Below are 20,846 nucleotides of genomic sequence, written 5' to 3'. Positions count from 1 at the left end.
AGAAGAAGACGGTAAGCGTAAAGTAACAACATGATCGAACCAAAAGCCTTTCCTTCATTCTATAATTACGCTTATGTCGATAAATCTTCCACCCGTGAGAAGAGGCCAGTATGTCACACACACACACACACACACACACACACACACACACACACACACACACACACACACACACACACACACACACACACACACACAGAAAACTTTCAAAACTTTTAAAGGAATCATCCAAACGTTTCGGGGTGATTTTCGAAAGATCATGAGGATGCACTTGCATGCAAGTTAGTAGATCGCATGCGCACCCAAGCAAGCACCACTTTCTTACGAAATTCAGAAGTCCGCATCGTCATGGTCGCTAGCAAGCATACATGACTTTTACAATAGTTATCTGCTGTTGGTTCGCGTGTATGACACGGTAACAATAACAACATAAAGATATATTTTAATTAATTTATTACTATTTGTGAAAAAATTTTTCCTATAAATTATTGCAATTACCTTTATATGAATTAAGTTACTAACACATATATACATACACATACATAAGTTTAAAGAATGTCTTTTTTACTATAACAGAAACAAATCTCATTCGTACAACGCTAGGTCAAAGGGTATGCAAGACCAAATGCACTTTTCTTCAATAATGGGTCGAGATCAAGAAGTCATGCACACTGCTCACCAAGTATTCTTTTGTCACAGACTTTAGCTTCACAACTGCATATATCAAAACCCACTAAAAACAAGATGGCATTGAAGTAATTGCCTATATTTTAAATATATACAAAACTATTACATTTCCTATATAAGTTATATTAAGCAATAAAATATGATAAACATGAGCATCGAAAATTTCATTATAGTTGGTGACAGATGGAAGAACTAGCTTCTGGAAGACTGATCACAGTTCACACAATGCTTGTCAATTCGATAATGACGATGTCAAAAGCAAAGTGTTTATCGGTTCAGTTAGGGTAATTTTCACTATAATCATCATTCATTTCGGTGCTAACCATCTCCCACAGTCTGGTCTCTTTATGGAAATGATGCCTTCACATCTTACAAGACTGGAAGCTTGTTTTGCGTAGCATTATCTCAGTCGTCACTCACTTCCATCTCATGAGCAATTGTACCAGGGATGAGACCGACGTGCAAAAAACTCTTCCCTTGCCATCGCTACTGAGTAAAAAGAGGCCGGTTTGTTGTATTTCTTCGTCTGGGGTTGGGTATAATGACTCATGATCTTTCACCTCTCTCCCCCTTTCTCTCACTCTGGCCTCTTGCTTGGTGGCAGTGCGTCTAGCTAGCTCACAACTGGATGACCTGTGTTCGAATCGCAAACCGGAGAAAGGACGAATGGGCACGCTCCCTAAATTCCAGCATGCCTCTGTTGACTTACAGCAGTGAATTAGATAACCAGTTGTTAGTCAGCTGTTGTGGGTTGCACTAGGATGGAGGAACATAGAGAGAAAGAAGAGAGAAAAGCCATGAGACGGATTCTTTCGAAGCTTATGATAAAGTGCATGATAATGGTTTCATTTAATTAATTTCTTTTATTCATTTATTCTTCTGTATAACATTACACTTATACTCCCCATTATAATAAACACGCTTGTTTTCGCAGTTATGGCGGTGATATATCTGAAGAAACAATAAAACGAATGAAGAATAAGAGATGCCCTTGAGAGACACACAACAAGAATGAACGGCAGTCATACTATTAGAGACAACAGATTTTAAATAACTAGTACTAAAATAATCCGCAAGGGAACTCGGCACACCAAAATCTACTTGGAAAAGAAATAGAAAAGAAGCAGTGTGAGTTAGGCAGACATGGTCGCCGAAAAGCCTACCTCAAAGTCGCTCTAAATCAGAGGAGCAAAAAGATAAATACTGAAAAAAAATTTCTTAGTAAATAATATTTTTCTTCTTTGTTTCTATTGTTTTTTTCTGGTTGGATTGACGAGAAAGGAAAGGGAGAGAAAGCGTACAACCAGAAATGTACTCAGGACATACTACAGGTGGAGTTGTATATTTTGCTAAGTGATATGGGGTGGATTGAATATCTTGAAGGCTTCTTATAAAGGAGAGTTCTCTTGTGTCCTTGGTTGGGCTTACCATTTGATCGGTTAGGGGGAGAATTAATGCTATCGTTATAGATAGAATAAAGGCTGATATTATTTTAACATAAAGCTTGAATGTTTCATTTGAAGCTAGAGGTGCCAAAATCCATATACAAACCTCCCGTTATTACTTTTACCACGATGACTATGAAGCATTAACTAACACAGTTTGTTACAGATTTCCTTGGTTTCAGCCAAGAGGCGAAATAATGACTTGCTAAATGCGTGGGAATTCAAATTTTCATGATTTTTGTGGGGTCTTTCGAATTTACAGTTCAACAAGAGACAATTAGTCATGGAGTTCATTTCTGATATAGCCTACTGCTTGTCATCTACTTAAAGAATCACAAAGATACGGTCGGGGCTGCTTATTTTGTTTAGGGGACCTCGTAAATGATATACTAGTAAAAATATCACCTTCCAAAGTTTAAATAAGTAGAGAGAGAGAGAGAGAGAGCACCTTTTTAACAAGAAAAAGGAAAGAAAACGCAGGGTTCTAAAGGCAGTGGCATTGCATGCTATTGTCTCCCACTGTATCACCTGCGAAAATGAGAGTAATGAAGACATGCATAACATACTATTTCTACTATGATTACGGGACTGCGGTTTTGTTGCAGAGGGAGGGAGCTTTTCAAAGGGTTCCACCACATGAGGTGAACCCTCTTACCCCAAAATAATAGAACCTTGACCTCTCTAAACCTCTCGTATGTTTGGTTAAATAACTCGATTAGAGTTCAGCCTTTGTTTGTTCGGAGCATTTTCTTTGAGTTTGGCAATGACTACAGTGTACAAATCAAATAATAGTAAGTCTATGCTTGTGTGTCAGATAATTTAATAAAAAATACTTTTGCCCGGTGCTGCTAATACAAGTTCTATTGTTACAATAATAATAATCTTAAAAATGATTATACCACTTTGGGTAATTGTGATCGTTACTGATGATTTCTCCATAATCATGACAGAGACACAAGTGCTCTTTTATCAACCGTTAAACTTACTGTACAATGCCCTTCACCCAACTCCAAGTTCAAGTCGAACAATTATCGAATCACAAACTGGTCTCGTGACAAGTGCTTGCTGTGCCATGATTTCTTTTTTTCTTTCTTTCATGTTTGTTTGAGGAGCGACACATTTGCCTTTAGAAAGACAATTTAAGGGACTCCAACAAAACGAGAAAGGTGGGAGAAAATTTCATGGACTGTGAGCAGTTTTCTCTCCCTGTTATGAACTTGAATATTTTCGTTTTTTATGACGCTTATACTTCATGTGTAATGCCGTAGATCATACCTATTACCACACAATGCCCTGGCAGAACAATGAAGGCAAACTGGGGAGGGAGGGAGAGGCGACGTTATACAACAGGAAGAATATTTTCCCTGATTAAGTACTGTGGAACAAAAGTGTTTATCTGCCCTTAGGAATTGCTTGGGTGGGGGCGGTGGTTGTTAAGGATTAGGTGCATTTGTTAGGTGAGTTACATGGCAATTATGTGTGTGTGTGTGAGTGTGCTGTAGGGTCAATGTGAAAACATAAAGAGAGAATATACCCGAAAACTGATGTACTATTGAAGCATTTTAAGTCTCGCCGATACACCAGTTACCTTACGAATGCACTCCATCTCAACTGATATGTTTATAACGCTACCACTTAAATAGCTACGAAAATGCAAAATGAAATACACTTCAATGCGTGTAACTATCCTTTGTCTTTAGTAGTGTAACAAGCAATTTGTCCAAATGATGGTATCTGTATGGGAAGCCTTCTAATGTTATCTAGTTTAATTTTGTGAAATAACGAGCTACAGATATTTACAGTAGGTGTATGACTTTCAGTTATGCTTAACATTTTGGATTCTTTAAGAAAACACTTGATTAAAAAGGTTTTTTTAATCCGTAATACAATCTAAGGTAATAATAAATCTTGTCATTCAATTTGTGAGTAAAGGACAGCAGCGCTACATGAATACAGTTCCAGTATAATTAGATTTAAAAAGGTTTGACATGTTGTAGATACATCAACATACCTTATTAAAATTGTTGGAAAAATCAGGTTAAACCGTGCCAGTAGTTTATTTTTCCGAATCTTCTTAGCAAACTCATCTTGTTTAATAGTACATTATTCAGTTCGGTATGTTGTTAGGTAGGTGTTTAAGTACGTTGCCTAAATGAATTTGCAGCGTGGGTCTAACTGTAAAATTTGCGCTAGTATTTTTATCACCACATGTAGGGCTGCAGAGATGCTGTTTTTACATTTAGTAAAAGTTAAGATATTCACTGATGTAATATTGAAAACAAATATTGAAGAATTAAAAGCGCTGTTACTTCAGAGTATTATCTTAATTCAGCACAATAAAAAAGGTAGTGTCATTTACAGATCTTCCCACGTTGTTCATTTTACCAGGATTAAAATTGGCCTATTCTCTTTCTTTAATGAAAGGTCTTGATGTCGCTCATGTGTGGAAATACTTAATATGAAAGTTGAGGAGATTGCTTTAGGTAAGAACTAAGTGATGAACTCCTACGAAAGACTACTCGATTGGAGCGATTTCAGATACTTCGCAAATTTCTCCAAATCTCTAGAGGAAATTAAAAACATTCTACCGACAGTTCCTTGAAAATAATAATTACACTTCAACTGTACACCCCACATCAGCCTGAAACACTTTCTTACCCAAAGAGTGGAAATGAAAACAAGCGCTTGACCGCCACTGCGCATCCAGTTTCTCTTTTCGTTTCGCAATGCTCGCGCCTACCTTTCAATCATCGTAAGGGGGATTTTGTTACGGTAACAAGAAAGCGTAACAGTCGCCCATCACCGTAACGACAGTGCGGAAAGCAAAGTAAAAAAAAAAAAAAAAAAAAAAACCATGGACAAACATTGCACAGATATCTTTGGAATGTAATCGTTGTTACCAGCTTTGGGGTCCAGAGTCGGTGGGTCGGAAAAGACAGCGGGCGACTTCTGTTTGTAGGTCTTTTTGCCAAGGAAGTACGTGACGTAAAAAAAAAAAAAAAAAAAAAAAAAAAAAAAAAGTGTTTGAGTAGGCGGGTGGTGTGTTGGGGGTGGCGATGAACGCAAAAAGCATGGGAATTAACCCCGTAGGTTATTACAACAGATCCAACTCGTGGGAAAAGGGAAGCAGGGAGGGAATTCTAAAGCCAGGTGGAACAGGAGAAGTATGTCGTTAAATGTTGCAGTTAGATGAAGGGAAGTCACTGATCCTACTTTACCCAGGAATTGTAAAAGGTAAAATCGGTTACAAACTAATTATATATATATATATATATATATATATATATATATATATATATATATATATATATATATATATATATATATATATACATATATACACACAGTGTATACATATATATATATATATATATATATATATATATATATATATATATATATATATATACAAACAATATATACATACATATATATAACAGACATACATACATACAGAAGGTTACCAACCTTATCCCACATCCACTTGTTGAAAACCGAAGGGGTTACATCCTCCGAAGTCATTTCTTCTAAAGAGAAAAGTTATGTTGTGCATTTATGTCTGTATCTATCCATCTATATAAATCCATATAAATCTCTCTCTCTCTCTCTCTCTCTCTCTCTCTCTCTCTCTCTCTCTCTCTCTCTCTCTATATATATATATATATATATATATATATATATATATATATATATATATATATATATATATATATATATATATATATAATCCTCTTCAATTAACAGCTAATAATGTAGGATGAGTTCAAGTATCCCATGCCCACCTCTTGCTGTGGTACGACCCGCTATAGTCGACTTACTACCAAGAAAAATTTATTGCTCAGGTCAGTTAACGCAGGAGAGGTTAAATCAATTCTTCCCTCGCTTTAAAATCAAGCCTTGGTGTTCTTTCTAGGAGATGAGAAGGATGGATCAGATTTCTCTCTTTGTTGGAGACCATTCGCCCGTGAAAAGTAGGCAAAGAAAGCGTACTTATAAAATAAAAGTATAGCATTTTTGAGAGCCACTGATAATTTATTCAAGATTACCGACTGCATACTAGAACAGGTTATAATGGAAAGCATTGTTACCAAGAAAAAAGCTACATAACAGTAAAAAATCTTTTAAAGTAATTAATTGCGCTATTAAAATTGACGGAAGGAGTAAATTGATAAAAAGCGTTCATTACAATTTTCTTTACATACTAAACAACCTTTAATGGCATTACTTAGGTAGTTCGTTCATCAACCCTTTCCTTTTGGCCCGTAAACTCAACATAATTATCAGACTACTACAGAAACTGTTTCACTTTTTTTTTTTTTTTTACTTCCCCCTAACTGATTTTTAATAAATTCATTAACTATTAATTGACTGCGAGTTCATTTTTTATGAACAATGCATATTTATGTTACAATATTAGCTCCATTTAGTTCAAGCATTTTGTTTTATTTCTTTGTAGTGACTCTCCTCCCTATATTCTTATGTTGCATTTGTCTGTCTGTCTCCTTCCCTGTCATCATCAATAAATACTCCCAAAAACACTAATCACGCCTATCTTCTTCTTCTTCTCGATCTCTTGTTCTTCCTGACTCTTCACTCTCCCCACCCCCTCTTCCCCCATCCCTGTGTCACTCTCAGCGATCCCCACAGCACTCCTCCATCCAAAGATTATCTCAGGAAGCGACAGAAGCCTCACAGTTACAAAAAAGGACGTAAAAAAACGATTACTTCTTAACGTGGCAAAAAAGGGGTCACTAAAGATTCGGCAAGGGAACAGACAGGCACACACAGATTTGACAGTGAAGGGAAAATGTAGAATTCTGCCGTAATCTATAAAGGATACGAATCATGCTTAGAATGAGGTTTAACTTCTTTAAAATTTTTCGGCTTCATGATCACATCAACATCCTGTATTGAATACATCGAGATCACACAGTAAAATTTCCTTTTTTTTTCCATTTTTCAACAGATTGTTTATTAAGGAAAAGTTGCAGACAAAACTTTTACTAAATGAATCGTGATCATATGATCATTATCATTATTATAAAAAATTAACATATATGAGAGAGAATTACGAACTATTTTATTTCATATATAGATACTCACTTGATTCGTGTGTCCACTAGGCCAACGACATTGGGATGTTATCTGCAGAAGAGAAAAGAGATAATGACATGACAGTTTCAAGAATATTGACTCTCTCCAAGATGAAAGAATTTCCATTCCGTTTCCTGATCTGCTTAGCAAATATGGAATCTTTCCAACAATTTTTGTAAAATGCAGGCTGGGAGTCTATTTTGGTAAAAAAAACTATGATTAAAGTCTAACAATTCAGATTGGGCTACAATTTAGGTAACGATCTATGTTCAATATCTATTGTATGTATACAATATTTGCCTAGGTAAATTGAAGTACGAGGATTGCTTTTGCTCTAAGAATTTTTCTCATTGTTTTATATTTCTTTTTACCTCAGAGTCATGGGCGTAATACTACGCTACTCTTGTACCCATAATCTATATATATATATATATATATATATATATATATATATATATATATATATATATATATATATATATATATATATATATATATATATATATATATATATATATATATATATATATATATATATATATATATATATATATATGGGTTAGTGAAGGAGTACAAACAAATCATAACTTTCAGAATTTATCGTAGCAGTGTAAAGGTAACTAAATGACGGGGCAAGTCGTAAAGATCCGAGAGGAATTCTGTCAGGTTATGCAAAGGGATAACAAATACAAGAATAAGTAACCATTATAGTTAAAGATGTGATATGCCTGTATTTCACCATTTTGGAGCATCCGCATCTCGAATTTCTTGGCAGTCCTGTATTTTCATATCATTGCTAATGTTTTCGAGAGGAGAGTACATTTTTTATTTACCACCAGAAACGGGTGAGTGATCCATTCCCTTTCCTAACACTGCTAGCAGTAACAAAACTCTCCCTCATAGAAGGCAACTCCTTTCCATGTTAAATCTAAGCGGCAGTCTGTTATCTCTTTAATGCTCTGTTCATGTTGAGAGAGAGAGAGAGTTCTTGAATGGTTTCATTTCTCTGGAGACCAGGGGTTCCTTAAGCAAGACAGGCCCCACGGAGCAGCGGGGAGCGAAAAGGCAAGGACAGCGTTTTGTTTCTTGGATTGAGCTTTTCCCTTTCTTGCAGGGTTCCCCATTGAATCGCTAATTACAGGGTAGGGCAAAGCGTACACATCCACGAAAACAAAAGATGGACAAAGTACTTCCGAATACAATGGACATGCGATGGAATATGAAAATTTATGATACGCAACTTACGTTCGAAGTTTGTTGTATTCAACGTAATGTGCTGCAATAAGAGAACGCTGAGGCCTTTTACACTTGGAAATAAAAAGTTCTTAGCGGCAGAATTCATCAATGGCTTTTGAAAACTCTGTAAAACATTAAGCCCTAGTCATTTGGGGTGCGTGTTCCGTAACAATAAAGCGCTGTTGGTATAGAATTGTCGTTTTTGCACAGGGCTGTCTTCTACAACACTGGCATTATTTTGTGAAGCGTTTTAGCAATACTCAAGATATATGAAACGTCACCAGTTTCGCATGAAGCTTGTCTAACACTATTCTTTTTGTTATTCCTAATTGACACCAACAGAGGTATTTCCGAAAAACGACCCGTTGTCTATAAGCACAACGTCCCCTGCATCAAACTATGAGAGAGAGAGAGAGAATCCGGTTTCGAAGGAACTACAGAAAAAAAGAGCCAGAAAAGAAAAGAACCGGTCAGGTTCTCCGGCGCAAGAATGTGTAAAAGAAAAAACGTGTGTGTGTGTGTGTGTGTGTGTGTGTGAAGGATCGAGGACCCCCTTCTCCTCCCCAGCAGCAGCAGCAGCAAGCCGTTGAACCTCGACATGACGTCCCAGCCCCATCCAAGAGGCGGCACTTTCATTGACAGAGACTTCGATCACAATGCCGCTTTTCCGTGAAACAAAAGGAGTTTATTATAATCTCTATATATTTGACTGAGCGCAGAATGACTCGCTGTTCTGTTCACTCGATACGCTCACCGCATAAAATGCAGTGAAGAACAGCTTACGGAATTCAAACTTTTGTATTGGATGCCATAAACACTTAAAAATTTGAAAGAACCGTCTCTAAGCATTCATTACTCCGTATACTAGAAAACTTCCTTCAAGTCTACAGGGAGAACCGCCTTAAGGAGCTTCGTTCACTCAACATTTAAAACGAAGCTTACTTCCAAACCGGATAATGAGAGGAGGTGAAGAAATACGACAAGGCTGAATACATGTTGGAATTTAGTTATGCCTAATGAATTACGCTAAAATTAAAGTTCCTAATCCAAAATGAATGACGGCCATGTAGTAATTCAGTTCAGCTAACGGAGACGGAAAAATTCCCTTCCAGGTGATAGTGGGTAAATTCAGTTACTAACACTAAAGAATTACAACTCTAATAATATGACAATTTTCTGGAACGATCAACCTGAAATCACTTCAAAATGTTCACAATAATACTGCTTGAAATTAAATAACGCAATGAGGATTTAAATAACGCATTAATTCAGTTTAAGAATTGATACAAGGCACTGCAACGGTAAGTTATTTAAGCCTAAAGCGATACAGTTTCGTTAAAGACGCTTTAAACCGGAGATCTGAATCATTCGGTTCAGAGACCTGTTCTTCCAGTTGACTTTTTTCTTTCTGTTTATATCCAAACATTTCTCTCTTTGACGAGGAAAGCTGAAATTGGTGGATAATCCGCTTTCACTGTCGATAATCTGTTTTCGTGACTTTTATTTCTTACAGGATGGGAATATGATTTAAAATATTGTGGTACTGTGATGGTATAGAAGGGTAACAATTGGAAAATTATAGTCATAAAAAATTAATGATGTATAAAGAGCGTTCTCGAATGACTTCTGCGCTTCATACATTCTCATAAGTAATCTCATAACACTCGGCTAAAAGAAGCTGTGAAACACAGTACTAAAATATTGAGTTCGTATCAGTTGTGGAGTAGCAATACGATCAGTGGCCGTGGTATTATTATTATCAGTTTTACTATCAGTATTAGTAGTGTTAGTGAAGTAGGCATTTGTAATGAATTGTTTTAACCTGAGTTTATCCCATGAGGCTTACCGCTATTATATCCCTTCTGCCTTTCACAATATGCTGGAGACGGAAAGGGCATCCAGTCCAATTGATATATTCGGTTATGGACATTTATAAATAGAGAGAGACTTTCCTTACACACACACACACACACACACACACACACACACACACACACACACACACACACATATATATATATATATATATATATATATATATATATATATATATATATATATATAATATAATATAATATAATATAATATAATATATATATATATTGTGTGTGTGTTTTACATGCAGTGACACCCGTCTCCATATAAAGAACATTGACTGGAAGAAACACGCAACGCATGAAAAGAAGATTCCAAGGGTACTCAAGTCTTAGCACTGCCAACATCCGGACTTTGACCACTCGAACGGACTCCATAGCGTGATTTCTCTCTCTCATCAGATGCGATTTATTGCTGTTGCAACACCCTCAAACCCCCCTGCCCCCTCAGTCTCGGACAATCAGATGAGAGAGGCCGAGAAGCAACAGCGCGAGAGACAAGGAATTCTTACCCTCTAGCATATTCTTGTTCCACTTTCTCCCTCCGTTTCTCTCTCTCTCTCTCTCTCTCTCTCAAGAACACACACAGGCACGCGTGTATCGCCTGACCGTTGATCTCTCTCTCTCTCTCTCTCTCTCTCTCTCTCTCTCTCTCTCTCTCTCTCTCTCTCAGCAATTTCAACCCGTGGTTCACCAGTCTTGCAGTATCGTGTGAGGCAGCGCGATATCTCCTCTATATTCTGACAACCCGTAAAAAAAAAAAAAAAAAAAAAAAAACATTGACCATCGTTATCCTACTTTCCGATGGTAACAGGCAGCGATAAAATAATATTAATTTCGATTTTTTACTTTTCATTGTTTCTTGGTAACACTTGGACCTTTTCCCTGGTATATTTTCGTAACACCAATAAGTGTCCTTTTTTTTTATTTCTCCTAAAACCTTACTCGTTTAAAAATTATTTTTTAACGTCATCCTTCATGGGTCCACTTCATCTTCAGAACAGTTAAATAAATTTGACTTTAAAGTTAATGAATTTTTTGTTTAGATGACAAATGTAATCAGAGGTGCAACTATAAGAGAACGTGAGAGTAAGAAATAGAGTGGATGCATAAAAGAACCAGCATTAAAGTTCTTATTTTTATTAAACCAGATCTCTAGGTACAATGTGTCTCTGGCTTAATCTGTTATCACAGTGTAGCTGGGTAATAAACCGAGTGTAACATTATTAGGGATTGAAGCAATAAGAACTAGGGTTAAAACAAAAACTTGTCTTTATTCCAAAAATCTTTCAAGGCTAAATTTCCACCTCAATACATCACTGTGGTAGGATTAGAATCAGAACACCTGGAGTGTTATTATTATTGAGCAATCAGTAAAGTTAAAATAGGTTGCTTCATACCATCAACGTATCTGGACACAGGCTCTTTTCATTCTTATCTGATACAGCAGCTGTGGTCGTTTTTTATAAGTTCTCTTTTTTTTTTTACGTAAAATGAACCCATTTTATGTTAGGAACTCTAAATTGATTCTAATTTTATTCTTTAAGTTCACGCTCTTCGTTATAAAAACTCGCTGCAATTTCAGTTCACGCCAGGTCTTCATATTTTCTTTGTCTTTTTATTACCAAATCGACTCAAAAGAGAATTCAAGTGAATGGAAAGTTAATCCTTAAAACAAACTTCATTCTTATATACATTTCAATTTCAGCCTTTTTGTGTTCAACTACTCCCGTTACACGACTTTCAAATGTAATTCAGTGATAATTTAAGTATACCTTAGTTTTACCAGACCACTGAGCTGATTAACAGCTCTCCTAGGGCTGGCCCGAAGGATTAGACTTTTTACGTGGCTAAGAACCAATTGGTTACTTTAGCAACGGGACCTACAGCTTATTGTGGAATCCGAACCACATTATAGTGAGAAATGAATTTCTATCACCAGAAATAAATTCAGTGATAACTAAAGACTCTCTCTCTCTCTCTCTCTCTCTCTCTCTCTCTCTCTCTCTCTCTCTCTCTCTCTCTCTCTCTCTCAATAAAGCTCAGGTACCCGCGGGCACCTCACGAACGATGCCAGAAAATCTGCGATAAAAGATCGAAATCAAAACAAACCTTCTTATACTGAACCGTGAATTTTCACGACATTCAAATTGTATAGTTTCCATCAGGTTTGCCGCTGAGGCCTTATTTCCATTTCAGTTTATGTCGTTGGCCAAAAGTAGATTTTTAGGCAATAATTTTAAGAAAATGAGGGAGCAGCGCAAATTGAGAAAAAATATAATAATTTCGGTATGAATGAAATTGGACTCAAAAGCAGCAAGCCATTTTTATAGTCACTGGTTCTCAGAAAGGTGATAGCTGGAATAAACAGCAACGGTTTGAGCAAGTCTTTGGTACAAAACAAAAAAGTCACGACAATTTATGTTGACAATATTTGTTGGAAGAAAAGCTAAGATTAGCCATCGATATACCATATGTTTATGTCCATCAAAAAAAAAAAAAAACATTGAAAAACCAGAGCATTTTTCATGATCAATGAGAATAACAACAGTGAGTGTAAAAAATAAAACTGGACAAGTTATTAAACGGGATAAGAGTAGAGACCAATAAGAAAGAATAAAATACTGAGTAAAACGGCAATATTAAAGAAACGGTTGCCAATGATTTACGGAAACGTGAATCATTTTGAGATTCACCACTCAGATCAGAAGACATACGATGAGTCACCGACGTAAATAGAAGTGCGGGTCATTCAATGGTTCCTTTGAAAATATCCCCAATGCCATCGGACTCAGGAGGGGCACGAATGTGAATGGGAGTGTTTGGGCGTGGGTACGTGCGATAATGCCCAGGTGGGTAAAATTACGAGGGCGTCTTAAATGCCACATAAGGGGCGATGCAAAGAGGAAAACATTGGAAGTGAAAGTGGTGATGAATGTTGAATTCTTGAAAAAGGGAACATGGGGACGAGACTGATTTGTTAACCCAGCAATCAGTTATTAACAATATTGCCATCAACAACAGAGTTGCTTTACAAGGTCAAGTCATTCTTCATAAATCAATCTAACGATATATATATATATATATATATATATATATATATATATATATATATATATATATATATATATATATATATATATATATATATATATATATATATATATATATATATATATATACATACAGTACATACAGAAAAATGGATATTGCTTGGTGCCGCATTTATAATGTGAATAAAGAAATAATAAATGTTTAATTATAAAAAATCTCAAAGTATCCATTTTAAGTCTTCATTTTAAGCATAGTGATTCCTAGTGTGCTTAAGAAGGCAAGCTACCCAGAGCAAACAAAACAAGCTCCTCTGTTTCAGATACAAGCTGATGAGAGAGAGAGAGAGAGAGAGAGAGAGAGAGAGAGACGTACAAGATAAATGAAACTTCAAGTGCTGTAATGAAAGAGTTAGGTTTTGCGAGACAAAAGCGAAGTAAAGACTGCTGTGGCACGGAATGGGTGAACGTATAGTACTGTAGGCCTGGGTAACAAAATAATGTTTCATACCTCATGCTGTTTCTCACGTTATCCTTTGCTGGCATGCCTTTCTTTCATGGGATATTGAACTACCAGTACTGTTTTACTCCGCATAAAAAAAGTATGACGATCAACACAGGAAACGCACTTTCATTCATCTGCATTCTCCATCGCTTTATTGCGGTTTCTCTTCTGATATATTCAGAACCCTCCGGCTTAGACTTTGTCTGATTCCTCGCGGAGATAAACGCTCCATACATACATTCACCCGAAGCTCATTAATATCTCGGTAGAAAGCGTCGCTTTCTAAGAAGACGTGTATCTTCTGGCTTCGAATCGCTTTCAGGCTCACTTTTCCTCCTCATTAAGACATACAGGTACACAAGTAATATAAACGTCCATACTCGCAAGCTCTCTCTCTCTTTCTCTCTGTAACATGTAACATATTCCCACTCATTTTACAATCAAGTTTTTCATTTCTATCGTGGCTACTGATATATATATATATATATATATATATATATATATATATATATATATATATATATATATATATATATATATATATATATATATATATATATATATATATATATCACCACCACCAACGCCATGGGACACAAAAGGCCAATTTGAAATTCTGCTACTCACGTCTTTCCTGTGCTTTCACTTGACAAATCTCCACTCATTTCCAGCCTCCTGTATAATAGTTCTCATCCATGTATGTTTGTGCATTTCAACTCGTCTGCCACCCAAAAGAGCCTAGCTGACACCATTATCACAAACTATTCCCCCCAGGGAATAGTTTACCCTTTAACCCTTTGTTCTTATGTAACTACGGTAATTTCCTCCTATTGTATCATTTCTCATTCTGTCCCGCCATCTGACTCGTAATATTTTTCTTAATACCTTTTTCTAAAAAAAAAAAGTCTTTAGATATGATTTCATTGTCATACCGCGATTTTCTAGCACTAAAGATGATACTCGACTTATGCATAGCCTTACTTTCGTATGCAGTCATAGTTTGTTTGATATCCAAATCTTATTCAGCCTGTCCATTAACCGTTTTTATTCCATGACTGAATTCCAGCTCAAAAGAACCTGAACTGTACAATAATACAATAATATATATATATATCATATATATATATATATATATATATATATATATATATATATATATATATATATATATATAGTTACATAACTCACTTGAAATGTCTGTCGTCAGGTTGTGAATATTTGGATATCTAAGGAGCCGGCAAAATACCTGAATTGTTTCCCTGTAAGTGCAATTCTAGCATTGCTTCTATATGAAACTGAGCGATAAAGAAAACTATTGGAAGGGAAATCCTTATGTAAGAATCATTACTCTCAAGAATCATTACTCTCATACACAGTCTTTTAGTCAAGAACCTTTCCATAGGGGCCTCCATTAACATGCATGCACTAACAAGCAGAAAATACAAAAGAATAACGCCGGCACGGTTATTAGGAACGTTTAGATTTTATTATAGTTAACCTCACGCGTTTACAATTCGTTTCACCAATTATAGCAAACTCGCAGATTGTGATAATAAAGCATCACAGTTTGACATAAATAACATTTAGTGTTAATTATAGTTTCTAAGTTCGATGTTTTATACGTTTTAAGTTCGTTGACATTTAAAAGTAACAAAAATGGTATTATGAAAAAAAAAAAAAACTATTTTCCTGATGAGACACCTTTTTGCAGTGCTCTAATGCGAAAAACTTCACGCGTCATGATGATCTGTTATTATTTAGTTCATAGATATAAGATTACTTCACCACTAAATGGTTAATTCTCTCCGTGTTGTTTTTCATAATTCCTTTGCAAAATGAGTCACTTACAGTCATGAATGCATATACATACATAGAAAGAGAAAGAGAGGGCGAGAGATTTTCGTTTTTCATTGTCTTTTTCAGAGATGTTTTTTAAAATCTCCATATAAGATAGGTCATGCTAACACACATATGGAGGGAGAGAGATTTGTTTTTCAGTGTTCTCTGCATAATTTTTTTAAAATCCTATATTATTATTCACACATTCACATAGTTCTACAATAAAGTAAAAAAAATGATGTGTTAATGTACGAAGCCCAACTGCAACGCAGATATTCAGAAAGCTGCCTTCTGTCATATCTTCTTTCCTTCTTTCGCAATTTCATAAATTCCTGTGGTTACTGTCCCCGCCACTACCAACACCCCATCCCCTTCCCCTCCTAGACCTTGCTTTGATTGAAGGGCTACATAACGTGGATTTCACTAGCCGCCCTCCTTACCCGGCTTTCCTTGCGTCCTGCCTTTCTTTACCATTCCCAATTTCTCTCTCTCTCTCTCTCTCTCTCTCTCTCTCTCTCTCTCTCTCTCTCTCTCTCCATATATATATATATATATATATATATATATATATATATATATATATATATATATATATATATTTATTTATTTATTTATTTATTTATTTATATAATTACCAGTGGCCAGGCTTCTACCTTACATGGAAAAGTAGAATGCTGCGAGCCCAAGGGTCCAACAGAGAAAGATGCTCTGTGTGGAGAAAGAAATAGTTTAATGAGGAATTAACTACATAAGAGAAACAGAAATGAAAAACAAATAAGATAAAATAATTGAAACTACAAAACAAGACTCATTTGCGCCTTGATTGAACTTCTAAAGTTCCAACGATTCAAATACATAACTAGGAATATCATTCCGATATTTGGTCACAGATGGAACAATACTATAAAACTGTGTGGTCCTGAACTCAGAAAATAAAAGGCAAGACTGTTAGAGTGAACTGCATGTCATGCACTACGTGGCGGGTGGATTGCATGGTCTGGGAAGATCTGAATGCATAGGATGAGCAGAATTATGAGAAATTTTGTAAGGCACATACAGTCAGCTTGTCGAATGACAGTGCCAAAGATTAATACTAAAACCTGAAATAAGATATTTAATGTAATTCAAGGTTTATATTGAACAATTTCAGACGTGAGGCTGCTTATGAAGAGCAAACCGGGAGACAATATTCAAAACACGATAAAATGAAAGAATTAAAATATTTCCTCAGGACAGGCGTCTTTAAAACCTTGAAAAACTTTCTCAATATGATAACATTTTATGCAGTTGAAGAAGACATGGACCGGATGTGTCTCAAAAGTGAATTATCAGTCAAGAATGACATATAGAATTTGAAATTAGTTATATGACTCCATACGACTCATTTAAAATTCTAAAGAAAAAAAATTTAATTTTTAAACACGCTTTTATTAATATGCACTAAAAAGTAAAAAATTATTTTTTGAGACACACCAGGATTTTCTTACAATGATGTCTACAAAAATAAAAGCATGGGCGCCAAACATGGAAGGAAATGCTGCAAGAAAAAGAAATATATTTTTCTATTGTAGCATTTCCTTCCATGTTTGGCGCCCACGCATTCAATTTTGTAGGCATGATTAATTGTGAGAAAATCCAGGTGTTTCTCAAAAATATATTTTTTATTTTTTAGTGCATTTTAATAAAAACGTGTATTAAATTTTTTTATATTTGTTTATTTTATATTTTTAGTTTTGACAGAAATTGTAACCGATTTATGATTGTTGCTAACGAAATTGAACGTGATATCCTGTCGAGCCAGAGAAGTTTTGAAAAATCCTTAGAGTTATTAACTTATTCTACAGAGTCAAAGAAGGTATGAAAAATCCCAAGATTTTCATACAAATCCTGAGATACTGGGAGAGGTCACTAGGGTCACTAGAGGTCACTGCTGACCTACTGATCATGTAAGGTTGTATTGTCACCGGGATTAAGTAACCATGCAAAATTTCAAGTCCATCATACGAAGGGATCAGGTCGGAAATTGAGTTACAAGTTTTGACTCAAACAGACGGAGACGTCAAGTTAAATGTAAAACATTATCAGTGAAAAGATGTGGGTGGGGCGAGCTCCTATGTCCTAGACCTAACAAACACACTGAATTTTGTTATGGTACCAACTCATTCCTCAATTTGCACCATGCACCAAGTTTAGCTAAATCTCTGTTGGAAGATTCTTTAACCACAGGTCTAACTTCATGGGACGGGTTCGATACAGATAAATGTAGTGCCATCTGCACAAGCGACCAACTTTTGTAAAGCAAACTACATACCATGTATAATATAGTAGCATAGAACCAAGAACACAACCTTTTGGAACAAAAGAGATTACATCCTTATAGTCACCATAGTTCCCATCATCAATTAATCTTTATAATCTATTTGAAAAAAATGTAATAATAATACTTAGAAACGCTGCTCAATTACAGGGATTTCTCTACAGAACTGGACATGCGAAAGCCTAACTGCTAACCAGGGAACATATGATTTTTTTCAGGCATAGGCATTCAGACCTTTAGCTAACTGAGGTTAAAAAGCTTTAGATAACGTTGGTTATATAAACTGGGCGGTAACCGGCAGGGCATGAGCTACCATCCCCACTTTTAGTTATTGGGGTTAATTCTCCAAAATGTGCAAAAAGTAAAAAACCTTTCTAGCTAACTTACGCAAAATAACTCTGAACTAAGTGGTCAACAATCGTCACAAGAAGTAAAGGAAAAATACCATTTGGCTGTACACCTCCACACACATCATGGTCAAGGAAAGGATTCTTAATGTTATGGAACTGAAAACCTAGACCTGTCAGTTTAGCATCTGGAGAAAAGGGGGACATAGTTAGGTTCATTTTGCTGTCACAGACATCATCCAAAAGGATTTCTTTTTACTTTGGACAATGAGTGACACAGCCAACTGGTCTGGATCTACGAAACATAGTTAAAGCTATGACAAAAATTACAGATTTGAGAGTAGCCCACCAATTTGTTTCAGTATTGTACCTGTGGTTCCTTATTTAATAGAGTTGCATTCATTTTCACCTGATTCGAAAACGTTCTGAGGGACATGTTAGTCAAATGAGACCTATACTTTTGCCAAAGAAGGCAAACTTTGTCTTTAATATGGTAGGTCAGTACCCGAGAAGGAATTCGCCGATCAGTTAAATTGAACAAATTTTCATTTAAAAGAACAGGCTCAACTTCGATATACAACCGTGACCAACTTCAATATGAAAGATAAGGCAAAATGCTATTCCAGTCTGCTTTAGATATTTCATTTATTTTACGGGAATATTGCACATCAAACAGCCTACTTGGATTTAATTACTAACGAAATTAGAAAATGATCAGAAGTTATTTGGAGGACCAACCATGCTTGTTATAAACAAGGAGAACCGGCCAATTACCAGACTTGCATGTGGCCTCATTTATGATTTGCTCACAGCCAAATTCAGCCGCAAAATCGAAAGCTCTAAGCCAGGGCGATCAGTCGAGGCGGAATAGAATTCAACCAATCCCTACGGCGAGCACTAAAATCACCAACAAACACAAAACAGGCCCTTCTTTTACCTTCCTCTATCTTAACATATATATATATATATATATATATATATATATATATATATATATATATATATATATATATATATATATATATATATTAGAGAGAGAGACTGACAGACAGACAGACAGACTTTTCATACAGAAGGAATAAAACATGAAACTACAAGACTGGCTGAGTGACAGAAAAAGAGAATTCTTTCTATCCACTTCTTATGACGTCTCCAGAGAAAGAGGATGATGATACGAAGTTAAGAAGTAGCCTCAACTTGATAAAAAAAAAATCACTGTACAGTGAAACGATTAATGTAACAGTGCACTCTGCACGGAAACAAAGGTCACAGACTTTTCCAAAGCATTTGCAGGGTATGAAATATGAGGTACGAGATTCAGTGACCCGGGGCCTCTGAAGAAGAAGATATTGTGCAATTCATTGTACAATATCAAATTCTGACAAAGAATTATGGAGACATTATCCAATTTTCCTGTAGTTATCACTGTTAATTTTACAGCATTTCCTTTTTGCACCTGGCGGAAACTTCTGCCACCAGAGAGGCTACAGGAATATTATAGAATGTAACGAGCGCTTTACGCAAGCACACGCATATATATCGTATTTCATACAGCTGTCCAACGGAAATCAGCGTCCCAGAAATATATTAAGACATTTTATAAGATCCTCTGAGAAAACATTCAGACGTTGCTGCTACATTAACTTATCAAGGATATTTAGAAAATATATGTAATGCCTCTCAATATGAATAAATAACTTCCAAATCCTTTCATGTCAACGTAATGAATCAACGTCCTCCTATTTTTGGGGAAAAAAAAGCCGAAACTTAGTTTCAAAAGCTTCAAGTGGAGACGCATAGTAAATTGGCGTGACCAACTGTTTTCTCGCCTGTAATAGTTCCCTTTCTTTGTGTCCATCCATTGCATGCAAGTGGCTCTTCTCTGACAGAGTCATGCAACTGACTTTACTCTGTCACACTCAAGCTGAGGCCCTGAACCAGAAGCCAGTCGCTGAAAGAAAGGGCTTGAGACTTAATTCAACCGGTGTTGGACAGAACTTCCTTAAGAAGAATGTAATGGAGGTATAAACAACGCAAGTCTTCTCACGGCAGGGAAGGGGAATGGAGAGAGAGAGATTATTAACTGGCATTATGTACAGCAATCATCCCGTGTTATTGGATGTGCTCTTGGATTTAATGAAGCTTTTAAGACAATAGTATGAACATCTTTAAGTATCCTGCGACATTTTAAATTTGGAATTTGTACTCTTTCATGGTGTCTTACTAACGTTTCAAGAGAAATGTTTCAATAATAATTAAATTGTAAAAAAAAAAAAAAAAGAACTTCCATAGAGTTCTCGTAGTTCTTCCCCCTCCCACGTAAACTTCCCTGGTCTCTGTCACACCTCAAGTAATCTAAGAGGTCGGCCATTCATTCATACCCAGGTGAAAAGATTCTGCTGAGAATAGCACAACATATGAGCGCTTTTATACCCCTGGGTAAGTATCAGTG

General features: G+C 35.9%; 2 protein-coding genes across 3 annotated transcripts in view; one reads left to right on the top strand and one right to left on the bottom strand.

Annotated features, from left to right (window-relative positions):
• LOC136834094 (heterogeneous nuclear ribonucleoprotein R-like) overlaps positions 1–20,846 on the top strand; it is a 711,768-nt gene that overhangs the window by 113,602 nt on the left and 577,320 nt on the right. The gene's annotated exons all lie outside the window — the stretch shown is intronic.
• LOC136833982 (chaoptin) overlaps positions 1–20,846 on the bottom strand; it is a 207,126-nt gene that overhangs the window by 43,228 nt on the left and 143,052 nt on the right. For both annotated transcript variants that reach the window (XM_067096255.1, XM_067096263.1), the window contains exon 3: positions 7,236–7,277. The gene's annotated coding sequence lies outside the window, so the exon portion shown is untranslated. The remainder of the gene's footprint in view (positions 1–7,235; positions 7,278–20,846) is intronic.

Source organism: Macrobrachium rosenbergii, chromosome 4 (genome assembly GCF_040412425.1).
Source record: "Macrobrachium rosenbergii isolate ZJJX-2024 chromosome 4, ASM4041242v1, whole genome shotgun sequence".
Taxonomy (NCBI): Eukaryota; Metazoa; Arthropoda; class Malacostraca; order Decapoda; family Palaemonidae; genus Macrobrachium; species Macrobrachium rosenbergii.
Note: the sequence above shows the minus strand (reverse complement) of the source record. Positions and strands in the feature narration are given on the sequence as shown.